General features: G+C 43.2%; 1 protein-coding gene across 1 annotated transcript in view; it reads left to right on the top strand.

Moving 5' to 3' along the window:
• The window catches only part of SV2A (synaptic vesicle glycoprotein 2A), a 205,877-nt gene that overhangs the window by 25,106 nt on the left and 163,829 nt on the right, over window positions 1–16,942 (top strand). The window lies entirely within an intron of this gene.

Consider the following 16,942-nt stretch of genomic DNA (forward strand, 5'->3'; position numbering starts at 1 on the left):
CTGTATTCCACCATTCCGCCATGTTAAGTAGCCTTGACCTCAGTATCCTCAATATATTTACTGGCATCTTTAGCAAAGCATGCAGTTCCCGCATGTTAGACCTGTCAGATCTTGGCGCAGTTTCCCGTCATTTTGGCTTTTGAACTCCTGTTATGATCCTGTGATGAACTTCGTTTTTGCTGACTTTAGTTCTTTGGGCACTTTACCACTGCTGAGCAGTGCTAAAGTGAAAGTGCTCTCTAGCTAAATTGTGTTGGGGATTGTTTCTCTCTATGATTGGTATATTTGATTTACTAGTAAGTACCTAGTACAGTGCACTTCAGGTGTCCATGGCCCGTAAACCCAATGTTACTAGTGGGCCTGCAGCACTGACTGTGCCACTCACCTGAGTAGCCATGTAAACATGTCTCAGACCTGCCACTGCAGAGTCTGTGTGTGCAGTTTTAAACTGCCAGTTCGACCTGGCATGTACACCCACTTGCCAGGACCAATACTTCCCTTTTACTACATGTAAGTTTCTCCTGTTATTTTCTTTTCGTTTTTTGATTCTTAAAAGTGTGGTGCAATGATTGGTGAAGGCCATGACATCACACCATTCCATTTGTCACAGTGAGGAGACAGAGTTTGTCTGCTACAGTCAGGGCCACTGGAATTGTGCTGCTTTACAGCTGCATAATTATATATGCACAACATTTGCCACATAATCCATCATTTGCTGCATCATTTACAAATTTACAAATTGTAACATAAAAATTGTAGGTCAAACAGATCAAAAGTGACTAAAAACGAGTGATGTGTTGATGCGGAGTTGAGGACCCTTCGCAAATGTTGACTAGTCACCTCCATGTTGCTTATTGAGGCGTTTGTTGGTTAAACTGGTACTAATGAGATGAAAACATTTTACAGACAATGTTAACATTTGTAACATGCATTTGCAATGCAATGCAATGGGTCTCACGTTTGCTCGAGTTAGAGCTATTAGCTTTATAAATTCCTAACTGGACTTTTCTTGCCACATAAATTGTGAAAAGTAGAACAGTTGACATAAGCAAGCCGATTCAAAGTGCCAGGACTGCCATGAGCATGAGCGCGAAGGAGAGAGACACAAGGAAAAAGAGGTTGCAGACAAATGTATCTGCAAACGTGAAATTATCCATGTAACAGGGTCAATGGCCACGTAGGTAACAAAACTGCCACAAGGAGGGACAAAAGTAAAGCATTTACCAGTTATAATAAAGGATTTTTGAAAGGCAAGCCCAAGAGCAAGTGATTGTGAAAGGTGTGGGGAGGGCGTGGTTAGAAGCCCACAGAGATTACAACACGTTAGAGCGCTTGTGTGCTCCACCTAAAAATGACAGGATAATGAACTAGGGCTGAGCACTTTAGTTCATTTTAGTTCATTTCTTGTCATCAATGGTCACCACATAGCAGAAAAACTATTAATCTGATAACTTTAAAGTTATAAGACATGTCTAACAACAGAGGACATAATTAGGGATATATCAAAGAATACATTGTGTTCACTTCTGGTACCACATCCCTGGAAATAAAGTAATTCCAGACACAGGGGAAACAGTTCAATTAGCCCACTGATTAATTTAAGAGCAGTTAACCCGTAATGGAACCTCTAAATATTATCAAACCCCATCGGATAAACCTATGACAAATGAGAAACCAGTCGGTCAGCTGTGACTCGTTCCCGAATGAGCACTCCCAGGACTGGCCATGACATCACGATGCATGCTGCACGAAGACGTCATGACGTTTGTTGCTGCTACACAGCGTCACGTGTAGATGAACGTGCTGCAATCGTGCCTTTAGACTTATTTAGTCTCTGCAAGACAGAGATGTAGAAACAAGCAGATCTTAGAATAAACAGACTAAGTAGTGTGTGGGCAAGACACCTTGACAAAGTAAATCAGGGGGAGGGGGTATCTTTCCATATAATAATACAGGTGGGACAATTCTGACATATGTCTCCTCCCTCAGTTTTTGCTTACAGGGTCTGCCCGCCTCTGAGTATCTATGCCTCAGAGGACTATCTCATTCAAAGTAGTTATTTTAAATTCCTGACTGTGTACCGCAGTGCATGAAATGCATGTATCGCAATGCCAAAGATTACCTATAGACACACAAGGGCAATCAACATCTTTTCCTGCTTAGTACAACTTTCTAGTTTACTGCATGATGTTGAAGCAGTTGGTTACCAATGTAAAAAATTCACAAATGATCCTGTACTGGTTCCTATGTTTCCAGCTCATGTGAGATAGACTCCATGGTATGCGTGTAGTCTGTAATCAGTGCTCAAAATGCACAGCATAATTATGGCTACCAAAATTATCCTGCATAATGTCTCTCTTGCTTTACTTATTTCAGATATATACACAGAATCGTAACGAAATTGTAAATTATAGAACATCTCGCATGTAATCACGTGTTAGAGTGTGCATGTGTACACCAAAATAGGAAAAGCCCATGATACAAGGGGTCTTTTGGTCCTGGGGAAACCCATTTGAACCTTATTGGTATTTAGGAGGATGGCTGGAACAAGTAGCCCTGGCCTGGGATATGGGAGACTAAAATGGTCTCATTTCACACCCATCTGTGTTTTTAACCTCACCCAAGGTTCCTATACTTATTGCCTTTATTAGTGGGATTCCTTAAGGTGATTTTACTTTCTTGATTCCTGAAAAGCAAAAAAACCTGCTCCGCTCTAACTCAAGCATCGAAGCACACCCAGACGCATTAGTCATCTCGGGTGGTAACCCTATGAAGAAGCATGCCACTAACCAGTGCTAGTGGTTGGGGGTTCTTTTTAAAAAAAACTAGTAGGATTCCCTACTGCTCTAATCAAGGGGTATAATAGGATTTAAGATTTTGGTAGCGGGCTGTCTCTAATTGTTTAATTTGATGGAAAGTGGAGTGATCCTTTTCACTCTCTCGCTGATGTTAATTCCTTGACTAAGGCAAACATAACTTGGCTGGACAAGGCTCTATATTAGAGACTAGAGTATACCTGTCCTCTGGAGACTTGATTGGTCACTTCAGTTCAAAGTGCAGGAGTAAAATCTAAGGGGTGGAGAAAATGTTTTGGAATCTCTAGTAGTATGTGACTGTAGTGAAAGGATTTGGGCACTGGAAATCTCCCATCACAAATCTCAAGATGGAGTGACGTTGACCAGCAACATATCAGTGCCTAATTCATAGTTCCACAGCGCTCCTGATCTTTCTGAGACACAGCCCTGCCTGTCTCTGGCGTCTTTTTTCTGATTTCATTGATAGATCTGCAAGCCTCTGCACCACGCGTCACCAAGGAAACCCTAAACAGGTGGGATTTTCATCAAAGAGGAGATCATCTCATCTCATCTCTTTATCTCAGTGCAGCCATTTAAATAACAACACTGGCTCCTTTGCAATCAGCATCAATAGCTGAACACCCCGAAGGCTTGCTTCCATAAGAAGAGCCACAATGCAAGTAATCAGCACTTGGCCACGTGCCAGGCTGCGATACGCCATTAGACGTCAAAGTCACAATTAAATTCCTATGAGCGTGTGCATTAACGTATCCTCATAGAAGGGAGTACCAGTTCGATTGAGACCATTTAGCATTAATATATGCAAGGAATTTGAAGACTGGGAAGATTTTGAGCGGGGAGGATGGTGATGCTTTAGGGCCAGTAATAAGTCAATCTGGCCAAATCTTTGCAGACAGGGGCGTCAAATGAGACATTTGAGGCTGCATCCAAGCCAGGTATTCGGTATATACACATGACCCAAATACAATGTTCTACTCTATAATAATCCTTAAATTCCGGTATGACAGTGCCCCTTGAAGATCACAATAGGACACCCTTGTCTTACAAAGTTCAGCCTCTGCTGCTTGGTAATATCCCACTAGACTAGTGTGATGGGCGAACACCCACAAGAGAGACCAGAACTGACCCACAAGAGACACCAGGACTGACCATAACAAGAATCCATTGAAACCATGGTACAAAGAAACCCCCTAACCTTCGCTGCCATGGGGGAGACTGCTGTGAGCCCTTCTGCTTGGTTTACCTCACTCCCACCCAGTATGCTTTTTTTCCATGACTCTGCCCCGGTCGACTTCCATATACCTGCCCTATATCTGCACCGCTATTTGACCCTGGCTTGCCAGGGCAGGCAGCACCAAGTCTAATCTATGCAGCAGTTTTGAGCACCAGACTTGGTCACCATGAAACCGATGCACAGATCCTGGGCCCAGCAGGTTGCTTATGGTGAAAACACTCATTTATGAGTCTACACAAAATCACAGGCTCCTAGCGGGGCCAACTTCGGTCCACGCTGGGATAATAATATTATTCACATATTTTGCATATGTCGAGCTCATAAAAGGTGCAGCCTGGCCTTTGAAGTGCTTCCTGGATCCATGTGTCATATATAGACTGGCTAGGAGAGAGAAAGTTCCTCTATCACTGCCGATAGGATGAACTGATCACATGTCACTTCACAGCTAGAAATAAGCGTTATTGTACAAGGGCGAGTGACAGCCGTCCCGGGCAGAGGAAGGAAGTGCAGCATGCAGGCTTCTGGGTATGTCTCCCGCTAGTTACGAGAAAGTCTAATATACAAATATATATATATTTTAAATAATAAATATAGAAAATATAGAACTTCTGTTGGCATGGTAAAACAGATTGGCAGGGTCACTATATATTGTGTCCTTGCAAATTATACTGATATTTTGATGGTATAATATCCATAGAAGGATGACATTTGTTTTAGTCTGCAATTATTTAGTGCTTTTTGGGACCTATGTACTATTGCGATACTACTTTTAAGGTGAAGCACTCAGGTACAGAGAACTTGCAGATAAGAAGTCGTTACACATGTTGCACATTAGATGATCCGAAACTCCTCAGCAAAACTCAACAAATGACATTTAAGTTACATTTTTAAGAACCCCATTTACAGATGCAGCCCCATGGCTGCCTTCCAGGAGGTGGCACATGTGAACTGCCAGATGGCATTACAGGGCCAGCCGGTGGTGCACATGAGCTATTATGCATGTGTAATATGGCAGATGGGATACCTGCTATGTTTGTGGTGGACTAGCCTGTCCACCAAACTCTCATTAATGCCCTAAATAACTACTTCTTTTATCTTTCGCTCCTTTATTTCCTATTGCTGCCTGATGTATTCATCTTCTACATTTGGAATGTAGGCCACACTTGCTTGTCAGTGAAGTCCTTGCTTTTAATTGATTGTTCCATGTTCTTTAAACATCTAAATAAGCAGCTTATCCAAACCTATCTGTTCCAGTTTTTACTTCTTAAGGAACCTACAATATTTTGGGCCTCCCCATCCTCATCCCGTCTCAGATTCTTATACCGTTTTGCTGACCCTCTTGCAGTCTAAGATGCTCTAGATGGTTTGCTGATGCCTGCCTAGATATGGATGCTCATGCTGGTTATTTGACTCCTTGCTCCTGGAGGGTTGCAGACCCTTATCCAGTCTCAGATGCACCTCCTGATTTTATGACTTCCGTTGAGTCTCAGGCTTTGGTTTTCTGGATCACATCCTGTCTCAGATACTCCTGTGGATCTTCTGACCCCCGTTGAGTCTCAGATCTTTGCCTGATTTTCTGACCCCGGCCCAATTTGAGAGGTGTCTGCCGGTGTTCTGACACATATGCAGCTTCAGACACTTTTGGTGGATTTCTGACAGTTGTAAAGTTTCAGATGGTCTTGCAGGTTTTTGGACTCCATGAAAACACTTCAAGGCTGAATGCTGCCTTTGCTATTCAAGCTGGTATCCCTCGAACAAAACATCCATTACAAGAGGATTTAAATCCTGTATTCACCAAAAAGGTACATGGGTAAATCTGCCCCCTCACTCTTTTTTTTCAGTTCAACACCACTAGTAGCCGTAATTGACCCTAAATAAAGATCTTTCAAGCCTGGATAACATTAAATTTAGATAAGTAATTGTTCAATTCCATTAGGGAGGAAATTTGCAAGCAATCCAACGTCAAAATTCAGTAGGGTTTCAGGATGACCCTCAAACAGGCAGATAACCTCCACTGAAATTCACTGCTCTATCAGGGGCAGGACCACAAACCCCAGGCTGCCCAGTGGGAGAGGAGGAGGTGGGAACCCAGAGACCTCATAATCAGCGCCGCAGACCCCCGCAGGGGGGGACAGGGCCAAACCGGGCCCATCTTCGCCCGTCTTCAGCCAGAAGAGGCCAGGCCGGCACCCCTCTCTTTCCGCGTGTAATCAGGCCATCTTTCACTGCAGAGGGTAAACTAGGCACATGAATACCTTAATCCAAATGGGGAAGAGGAAGAACAATGTGCATAGCAACAAAAGCAGTTTGGGTTCTTTTGCCCAACCGTATATTACTAATTATTTATCATCTGTTATGGGGGCCATAGAGTATGAATTAGAGCAAGTGGAGGTCAAGATTGGGGCGGTGCAAAAATTGTCACAGAGGCCTCCCCCGGAACCTCTCGCATTAATAAAGTCCACCGCACCCGAGCATCCATCGCGGAAGCTCCTGGATAGGGACCCTCCCCAGGTCGGAACAAAAGTACACTCACTGCACCATACCCCACAGGACGGGAGTCCAACAAAGGACTTATCGAAGGTCTTAACAACAGATTTCTCTCCGGTAGGCTCCACGCCACCGAAGAAGAGAAGGGTGGGGGTAAAAAAAGACGTTGAGCACAATAGAAAAAAAGGGATGTAATACACATACACTTACAAAAGAAAGAAAGGGTGCCCAGGTGACCAATGATATGCTGAGGAAATGCGTAATGGAAAAAAGGCATTCTTAACGACTTTATCCATAAAATTGACTCTACATTAAAATTGTTTTGTACAATACTGGAGGAGAAACTCACTAAGTTGATCACCGAAAAGATGGATCTTTTTCAAGCAAATATGACCAGCTTGCTTCCCCAGATAACCAATATAGAGTCATGTATGCATGGGATAACCCATACAACCAACTCCGAGCTATCCTCATGGGGTAATACCCATAGCTTGGAAGTTCCAGCAAGGGTGGGAAATTTCCGGCACAATCCAGGCCCGTTGGTGTCTGGCTCACCTCTAATGCAAGATTGTCCTAGATCCCTACAAACAGAACAAAATTGACCCTACAAAACTAGAATTGGGCTCACTCTGGGTGCTTAAATGTTCCTTATGGTTCCTTAAAGGAAGTTCTTGAGGACGCAATGGATTTCCTCGATTCCTCCTCTTGGCTTCAAGATAACAAGGTAACTATGCTCTGGGCAGGAAATCTTTATATCACGGTATGCCAAGTGGAAGACTCTAATCAGTGCAGTTCAGTGATTAAGGGCCGAGAAATGGCAACCCATTTCAGACACTCGGAAGCAGGGGATGCTTTGAATTGTTTTATTAGTAAATACAATCTCTTGTTCGCCAGGGAGGCAATGCCCCAAAATACGCATAAAACCCTTACATTCACAGGGAATTTCAGGGGGATTTGTTTCCTAGATTTTATTCTCATCAGTTCTGCTGACTCTATTTAATTCTCGAGTTTAAGATAGTCCCTCATTGCGTCAGTGATCAAAACCCTTTGTGTATTAACTTAGCCTATAATGTCAAATCAGGACTAAAGAAAAGGGATAGGAGTGGAAATGTAGCCTTTAATAGAAACATGGACATGCGTACCAAATGGGAAAAGGTGGATCAAATGGTGTTTAATAAGAGAATTAAGAAAGAGAAGTTAGACTCCACCAACACTTGCTTAGCTTATCGACCAACTCATGAGCTCATAGTACAGTAATACGAGCAGTTATGTGGTGCCATTTCCGTGGCTTTGGGCACTGATAGAATAAAATCGGCACCAGCAGTACATCGCTGGTTTAATTCCGCGTGCATGGCTACACACCCAAATTTAAAAAAAGCCCTTAAAGAAATCCCTCGTGCCTTAGTTAAAATGACAAGGAGCCAGTACAAAGCCACAATAGAAGAGAGGAAATCCGAAATTAGAACTAAGGCTTGGGTTGACCTAATGGCAGCCTCCCAACTGAAGGACTTCTCCAAGCAAGACACAAAACCAGATGAATGAGTGATCCAAAACGGTGTGGAAATAAACCCAATCCCATTAGACCCCCCTGTTGATGTACAGGAGGTCATTACAGCAGTAAATCGTTCCAGAGCAGGGAAAGTACCAGCCCTGCTGGAGCCCCAGGGGATTTATTTAAAACATTGCCTCACCTGTGGGGCCCTTTAGTCACAAATGTCCTGATTAGTGGGATAGTGAGCCACGTTCCCTCTTCTTGGAAAATGGCCACAATAATTCATATTTTTATGAAAGGCAGCAGGCAAGAACCAACGTGCTACAGGCCTATTTCCCTTATAGATTCCGCCGCTAAAATCCGAGGAAGAGTGATCATCTCACGATTGGAGCAGTGGGTGACGAAGGAAAAGATTATTTCCCCAATCTAGTATGACTTTAGGCCGAGTTTAAGCATCATAGATCAAGTTTTAAATCTACAGCTCATCCTTAGTAAATATGTAAGAGCAACAAAGAGGATCCATTCATAAGCCATTTATTGATCTCTTCAGCTCTTTTGATTTGGTAAATAGAGGGAAGCTCTGACAGAAAATTGAATCCTTGGGTATTGATCTAAAGATGTTGAACTTAAACGCTTACATACGGATCTTCGTGTGTCAGTGTGGTACGGTCCAAATGGAGAGAGAACGTGCCCATTCCCTCAAAGTGGGGAGTAAGACAGAGATGTATCTTAGCCCCAGTGCTATTCCTAATATATATAAATGGGCTTTATGATTTTCTACTTCGGCATGGGAAGGAATTCCCTGGGATGGACCGGAGACAGCTTCCAGTCCTATTGTATGCAGACAACGCTGTGTTAATTTTGCACACTGCAAATGGCCTCCAAGGCCTGCTAGACCTTTTCTTATCTTTTATGCAGGGCCTTGATTTGAAGGTAATTTTTGACAAATCTTACGTAATGACAAGTGAGCCTTTGAACACAAAGTCTAAACTTCAGAATGGGCGGCAAGGTTCTTAGTAAGGTGAAGGACTTTTTGCTATTTGGGTAGGCATTTAAATTCCTCCCTATTATGGAACTCCCACCTCAAGGTCACATCCCAACAAATGGCAAGGAATATTGAGGCGATCTTCCGTTTTGCCCGTAAACTAGGTCATAAACACATATCACAGATGGTGATCCTCAATAAAACCAAGTGTCTAACGGCAGCTACGTACGGGGCAGGTTTGTGTGGCCACGGTAAAGCTGTTTCCCTACAATGTATTGAGAACAAATTTGCTCATAGAATCCTATAGGTACCCAAGAATGTAGCTAACATAGTATATCCTGAGGAACTGGGTTTGCAGCATCAAGAGGACTTGATTGCTGTCTCTCCTCTTCTACTGTGGATCAGATGCTGGAGACACCCAGAGGCCACCTTGGTCCAAGACTGCTTGACTGATTGCTTACAATTGGCTAATGTGAACAGTATCACATGGCTCTCATATTTAAAAAGGTATTTTCGAATTCTGGGGCTCGAAAATGTGTTCGTAGACCCTAAATTCCTGCTGAGTAACGCAAAAGAGGTTGTGAAACAGCGCTTTAGAGAGTATTCTACGACCCTCAGACTTGAGGGTGCGCTGAAGTTGAGATCACTTGAGCCTTATAGCCAGATTTCAACCAAAGATGCCATGGAACCCTACTTAGCCTGGTTAGAGAGTCCATCAGTACGCTCCCTCTTAACTTTGGTCAGGCTAAGCTTAATGCACTTCAGAGTGGCTTTTCCCACACAGGGTACTTGGACAAGAGGCCTGCCCTCTTGTCCTTCTGATGCAAAATCTAAGCAGAGCACGTCACTTTATCTTATTTTGCACACTGTATACTGACCCAAGATCTGCTTTCATACTGCCAATGCTGCGTAGGGCAAATGGTGGTCATCACAAGGAAGCAATGATCTATATACAAGAACTATTGACATTTAAAATTTGTGATCTTATTTTAAATTTCATTAGATCTGCTATGGTTATTAGGAAACGTTATGAACTGGTCGAAGTATCTATGTAATCGTAATTGGATACATGTTATGATCTTAGAATGCTGTACAAGTCTTTTGTAGTAAGTATGAAAGGGTATGTTTTCTGAAGGACGATATCTACATGTTTTAGAATTTTTATTGTATTTAAATGGTTTTAAGTTATTCTATGGCAAATGACGAATAAAGAATGATTTTGACTGACTGACACTGAATACAGATCTTTCTGATAAGTTTTCCTTTTTTTATATTATGAGAACCTGAATCAAATTTAGTAATTGGTGAATATTGTATTCTTGCCAACTAATCAAGCCTCCTCTGTCAATATCCTGTTCTTCTGGATTTTCTTTCTTTACATATTTATCTTTAGATGAACAGTTCAAAATTCCAGCTTTCTTTGGGGACATGTTTTGTAAGTAGGTCTTTAACTTTTTGATGACATTACTTCCCATTTTTCTTTTTGTAGGAAAGTGGAGCATTATGTGGTGTGGGGGTTAGTCCTCATCATGAAATACTCTAACAATACCGCAGAGATGGTCGTTAGATTCACACTAGTAAAGCCTTCGCTCAGTCCTGGTAGTGTGGCAAAGAGCAGTCAGGCTTTACTTAGAGGAACATGTGTTAAGAATTTCACAGCATAAACATGGACAACAAGTAATTGACACAACTCGAAGGAAATCCAACACCAATTTATAAAAATAGAGCTTATTTGTACATAAATTTAGACACCAAAACAAACATAATTGGATTAGTATAACCGGAGTTATAGATTTTAGAAGCAATATTAAATCACACCATTGGCATTGAAACTTTGCATTGACATTGACGAGAGAAATATCACTAGTTGAAAAAATGCCCTTAGAAAGTGAAATGCGTGGAACACTTTTGGGGTTAAGGTTGTGCAGTCACTAAGACCAGATCACATCAAGTCAGTGCAGTTTTAGCTGGCCAGTGGCATCTGGGTGCAGAGTTGTCCTGGCTGTCCGTGGTACAGAACGTGACTCGCATTTGAAGTCAATGGCAGGAAGCCACTGGTGCCAAACGACCTCTTGGAGGTCATGCTGTGGGGAACTCTTGCAGGGTTAAGGTTGTATGGGTCCTGGGACTAGGCCGCAGCAATCAGTTCTCCTCTACCTGGTCTGTGGACTCTGGGTGCTGAGTTGTCCTGGCTGTCTCTGGTGCTGATTTTACCACTTACACAATTTCGCTGACAAAGGAATGCAAAATCTCACCTGAGGCTGTGTTGGAGATGTCGGATGCAGGTTACATGCTGTGCCCCGCATCTGCAGCATCAAGTGTAGAGGTTAGTTATGAGACTGGCAACCAACAAGCCTTGGCAGCAGTAAGGGTACAGAAATCCTATAGGAACCTCCCGGGGTCTGAGGGAGCAGTGTAGCAGCCTGCATCTTGGAGGCAGGCTGGATTACAACACCCAGAGGACATTGAACTCATGGTTTTCGATGATCCCACAACAGGCACGATGGCCAGTGAAGATTTGGAATATGCTGGTGTTTTTACCTGCAGTTTGCAGATGACTAGTGCCACTAGTCCAAGGGAGACTGAAGGTACTTCTGGCTTCCACAGGCATCCCTCTGGTCAGGAGAGAAGAGTTTTAGGCAAGGACGAGGGTCAATCACGCAGTTCCCAGTCTGTTGTCTCAGAGACAGAGGGGCTCATTCTGAGCCCGGCGGGAGCCGCCTGCCTGGAGGGAGCCGCCAAATGACCGCACCGCGGTCAAAAGACCGCAGCGGCCATTCAGACATTTCCTCTGGGCCGGCGGGCGCTCTCCAAAAGAGCGCCCGCCGGCCCAGAGGAAATGCCCCTGCAACGAGGACGCCGGCTCAGAATTGAGCCGGCGTAGTTGCAGGGGTGCGACGGGTGCAGTTTGCACCCGTCGCGTATTTCAGTGTCTGCATTGCAGACACTGAAATACACAGTGGGGCCCTCTTACGGGGGCCCCTGCAGTGCCCATGCCATTGGCATGGGCACTGCAGGGGCCCCCAGGGGCCCCGTGGCACCCCCTACCGCCATCCTGTTCCTGGCAGGAGACCCGCCAGGAACAGGATGGCGGTAGGGGGTGTCAGAATCCCCATGGCGGCGGAGCGCGCTCCGCCGCCATGGAGGATTCCCCCGAGCAGCGGGAAGTCGGCGGGAGACCGCCGACTTTCCGCTTCTGACCGCGGCTGAACCGCCGCGGTCAGAATGCTCGTGGGAGCACCGCCAGCCTGTTGGCGGTGCTCTCGTGGTCGGTGGCCCTGGCGGCCACCGGCCGCCAGGGTCAGAATGACCCCCAGAGTGTCCCTCTTTAGCTTTGGTGCAGTGGGCAGAGTCCGGTTATTGGTGATTCAGAGCTCCTCCTGGTCCTTCTTCAAAGTTGGTCCATCAGATCTGAGGTTCTGGTGTCAGGGGTGTTCCTTAAATCCTGGATTTGTGGGAGTGGAGACTAGTGGCCAATAGGCAGCGAGCTCCTACAGCTAATCCGCCCCTGAAGTGATCACATCCGGTGGGACAGGTCACCTTTAGCTACCCTCCACTCTGCCACTCCTAAGATGGCAGAAATCAGCATTTAGTGTACAGACCTGGCTGCTGACCCTATAGGTGTGGTCAGCCTGTTGGGGGTGTGCACAGTCCAGCATACCTAATTTCCCACCTGTCCACAAGCAAGTGTGCCTGGGGGCAAGGGGAGGGCTGTTTCCTCACTGGGGACAGCACAGGTGTCTATCAGGGGCGGTGAAGCCTTTGTAGCTCACCGCCCAAATGGCTTTATTCACCAGTCTAGCTGAGGGGTGGGAGGTGTGACCTCCTTCCTGCCTCAGCATTTGTTTCTGACCTTGGGGAGCACCCAGGCTGCCTGGCAGGTGGCCAGAAGCTTGTCCTGGTGGCAGAAAGTCCGCAAAAAAGTAAAGATTGCTCGGCTTGAGCACAAAGAAGGATGGCAAACAGGAGAGAAACCTTTAGTGTACCACCTAAGTGAATGCCAGCCATCACTCAAGACCAGATTCATGTTGGGAGAGAGAAAGCAAGTTGTTTGACATCAAACTTGACATATCAAGACGGTACCATAATTGAGCTAGCAGCCCTGGTCTGCTGGGGCTTAAGTCTCATGTTATCCAATGGACCGATCTGCACTTATAGTGTGACCTAATGCAAAAGAGACGCTATAGAGACACAGAAGCTTGTGCTTATATGTTTGCACCTTAAATACAATGCACCCTACCTCTTGGGCGCAGAGGTCTTCCTTAGGGGTGCCTGACACCATATTTGATTTTATTCTGCTGAAGAATGAGCAATAATTTTAAAAATGATACATTCTGGAAAGGGTTTTTAAATATGGAACAGACATTTGTCTCAAATATGCTTTGTGCTGAGCCATAAGCCTTTTCATGATATTTTCTGTAGATGGAAATGCAATGCTGCGTGGTTGTATTTATTTAACCTGATTTTCTCGAGTGTGGCAGACAGAGTTGTAATTTTCACTATTTAAGCGATCAAACTTGGAATTCTTCCTCAACTTAGCCATCATCTGTGTTGAGTTGAAAAAGACACTCAGAATATGGACAAATTCTACTTGCACCGTACTGGACATTTGCATTGCAATGCCTCCTAACCCATGAGTTCTATTTTTTGGATTTGTGGTTGACTGGAATTTCTGAGGGTGATCTACTGTTGTCTCAGGTCTGGCAGTACCTGATCTGAGGACAGATCTGAGTCAGCATGCGGCTACACCATCATTTAAGTCTGAAATATGTTCCATATTTGCCACCAATCCAATCAGTACATTCAGAAAGAATGACTAACAGCCGCAGCATCGCTACCTGTTAAAAAGCTGGTTTGGATACTTATTAGGAGCTAAATCATCTAATTTTCTGCAGACCACCAGAACAACTGCCAAGCGATTTAGCGCTTTGATATGTTGCACAGGCAGTCACACAACTCCCAGATGTTCAGTGATGCTAAGGTGCTATGAAAGCTGTCTCCAGACATTCTCTTCAACAGCAGTATGTGTCTCCTTCCAGAAGGATGCATCACTATGCAAGAACTATTAGCAGAGACTGCAGATGCAAGGGGAGCCAGGTGCATGGTCAGACACTGACATTCAAAGACAAAATATAGTATCTTATTCCTGCATTTGCTTAAAACACAACATCAGATCCAATGCAATCATTGTGCATTACATAGTCTATTACATCTCAGCAGTAAAACATAAGAAATAAAAAGAAATGACACTCAAATGTTTTTTAAAGCCATATTCAAACACACTAGGCATTAACTGAGTTATAATTTGTGTTCATTTTACAATATTATATGGTGCCTGCTGTTTGGTCAAAATATGTTATCCTTACTCATGATGAAGAATTTCTACATCAAAATCTTTGCTATCTCATCTCTTTGATTTATATTTTTTTCAATCTATCCTCAAATGTAAACTGTTTTTAACTTCCTAAGCAGGAGACCACATCAGGGTGAACAAAAGAATCACTTTCCAGATCTATTATAGAACCAATGATATAGAATAAAAGTTTATATCTTTCACTTTGAGGCAACATGATCCCATTTCCTGGAATTCGTACCCCCACCAGACTGTTGTAGGCTTGTAAAACTAAAGATACAGACTCAAGCATTGAAGGGAAACTACCTTCTTCTTGTCTGTCCAAATTGCCCATCCCTTTTGCTCACCTCACTTGATGAGAACATCATATTAATTCTAGACAAATGGACATAGGAAAAAAGGCTTACAAAAGGACTCCTTTTTATAACCTCACACCTGGTATTCTGCCGTATAGGCTCAGAAAATTAGGACTGCAAATCTAATTTTGTTTAGTAATTTGAAATTCTTCAAAAAGAGAAGCTTCAATGGGATTTAAAAAGATGTCCCCTGTTAATGTGAGGTCAAGGTAAGAGAATGTTTTGGACGAGATTGCCAATTTTTAAAGTTAACGGCCGATGGAGGTTAAAGGAGGTTAAAGGTGGGACCAAGAGTAAATGTGGTGGTGGTGGTCCAAGATAGTCACAAGAGAGTGTGCAGCCGGGGCTAGTTGTTCAGGAACCAGCTCTAGTGAGAGACCCACACTTTAGCAGACAATATATGGGATTAATAGCCTTAGTGAAAAGACAATATTAAGGTCTAACCATGACCATGGGATTTTAATCTCATCAGTAGAGCTGTTTTGCATTTAGATTCTGATGAACAAAACTGTGATTGTGGGATACTGGATGCAGACTGAGTTCCTGCCAGATGAGTAATAGAAAATTAGTCTGAAGCTTAGAATCGTTGAAAAAAAGCAGACTGAAGACGCTTTCTTTTAATCATTCTGCTCTAAACCTCGGGTGTTATATATCTCTGCTGAGGGGGAAGACTGGTGAGTACTTAAGGTTTAGCAGCTGTGTGAATTTGTTTTGTAAAACTATCGAACCTTTCCAGTTTTTATTGATTAAGAAAAAACATATTTGCACAAGAAGTTCGAATTTTAAAGTACTATTTACTCATTTTCACCCAGTTTATATAGACTTCTCAATCTACTCTTGAATTACTCCTTGAAGACAAAAAAGTTGGCAATTTTATCATCCACTCACTAATTGACATATTACCAAGTGATTCTGCCCCTATTTGCCAAAGAGTAATCTCTAGTAAAATTGTCGCCCTGCACAAGAAATGGATTTGTTTTAAAATTACTACATGATACTACCTTTAAAAGGCCACATTATCTTGTTTTTCTGTTAATCTGCTTCATCCAGAAGGAGAAGGTATTTAGTTTGTCTGGAGTCTGTAGGCATGCACGTCCACATTTTTGGGTGTTGGTATTTGAATGCATACATTTAAGTCATGGTGTAGGGAAGAGTCTTCTTGTTCGGAATGTAACTTCACTCTAAAATCAATACAATATCATGTGATCCAAATTAGGATTGTGCTGTAAAGTAGCTGAAACCAATTCTAAACACAATTTTCTTATATGTGGCAACATCTCTTCTTGGAATCAACATACTTGAGACAAAGCGTTTACATAACTAACAAAAAGATACAAGTATAAGAAGAAGTGTGAGTTTGTAGGGACTGGATCAGTGTAAAATATAAAATATTAGTTAAAAGTAACTTTTCCTGGCATATACAATTAAAGCTGTTGCCCATCACAAATTAACTGCATATCTCAGAAATCAGACTGTCTCAAATTAGAAATGTCTGAGTAGCTATCCAGCAGAGCTTGTGACATAGCCTGATGCATCCTGACTTTTTCTTGGGGTGGTTAGATATAAAGGGTGGAAAATACTTTCTTCCAGCCAAACGATTTCATCCTAACTTGATCGCTTTAGTTTCAGGATGTTTCTTTCACAAGGAACATGTAAAAATGACCCGTAACCATAGAGCGAAAAATGCCTTGCTTGTATTTTCTTTTTTTAAAGCAGTGGTTTAGTGTCAAGGTGGCACTGGTCGTACCGGGCATCAGGTGTTTCCCTGGGAGCCTGTAAGGTTGGGTACACTTTTGTTACTGGGGGGCCGGTTTTGTAGCAGTGCAGCTGTTTTGAGAGCACTATAGAATTCCTTGTAAATCCAACAGTATTCCGGCAACAATATAAGTGCCAATATAATTCTGGTGATTAATGTACCTGCTGGAGAGAGAGCAAAGTTTTGCCTAGTGGCAATTTTGACTCAACTAAGATAGTGCATAGGGTTAATATCCCCACTGCAAGGAACATGTACTATGCAGATCACAGAACAATATTTTATGTGCAATGCTAAGTTGGATACTGCTTTTGTCACAGAGATCCTTTTGTTACCGTGGAGTTCATAAATGACAACCATACTCTAGCACAACGAACTGCCATCAAAGAGCTGAATGCAAACTGCATTGTACAGGTTAGAAAGTTATGTTTTTCCCAGACTTTTGTTATCCTAATTTTGCTAAATA

Source organism: Pleurodeles waltl, chromosome 12 (assembly GCF_031143425.1).
Source record: "Pleurodeles waltl isolate 20211129_DDA chromosome 12, aPleWal1.hap1.20221129, whole genome shotgun sequence".
Lineage (NCBI taxonomy): Eukaryota > Metazoa > Chordata > Amphibia > Caudata > Salamandridae > Pleurodeles > Pleurodeles waltl.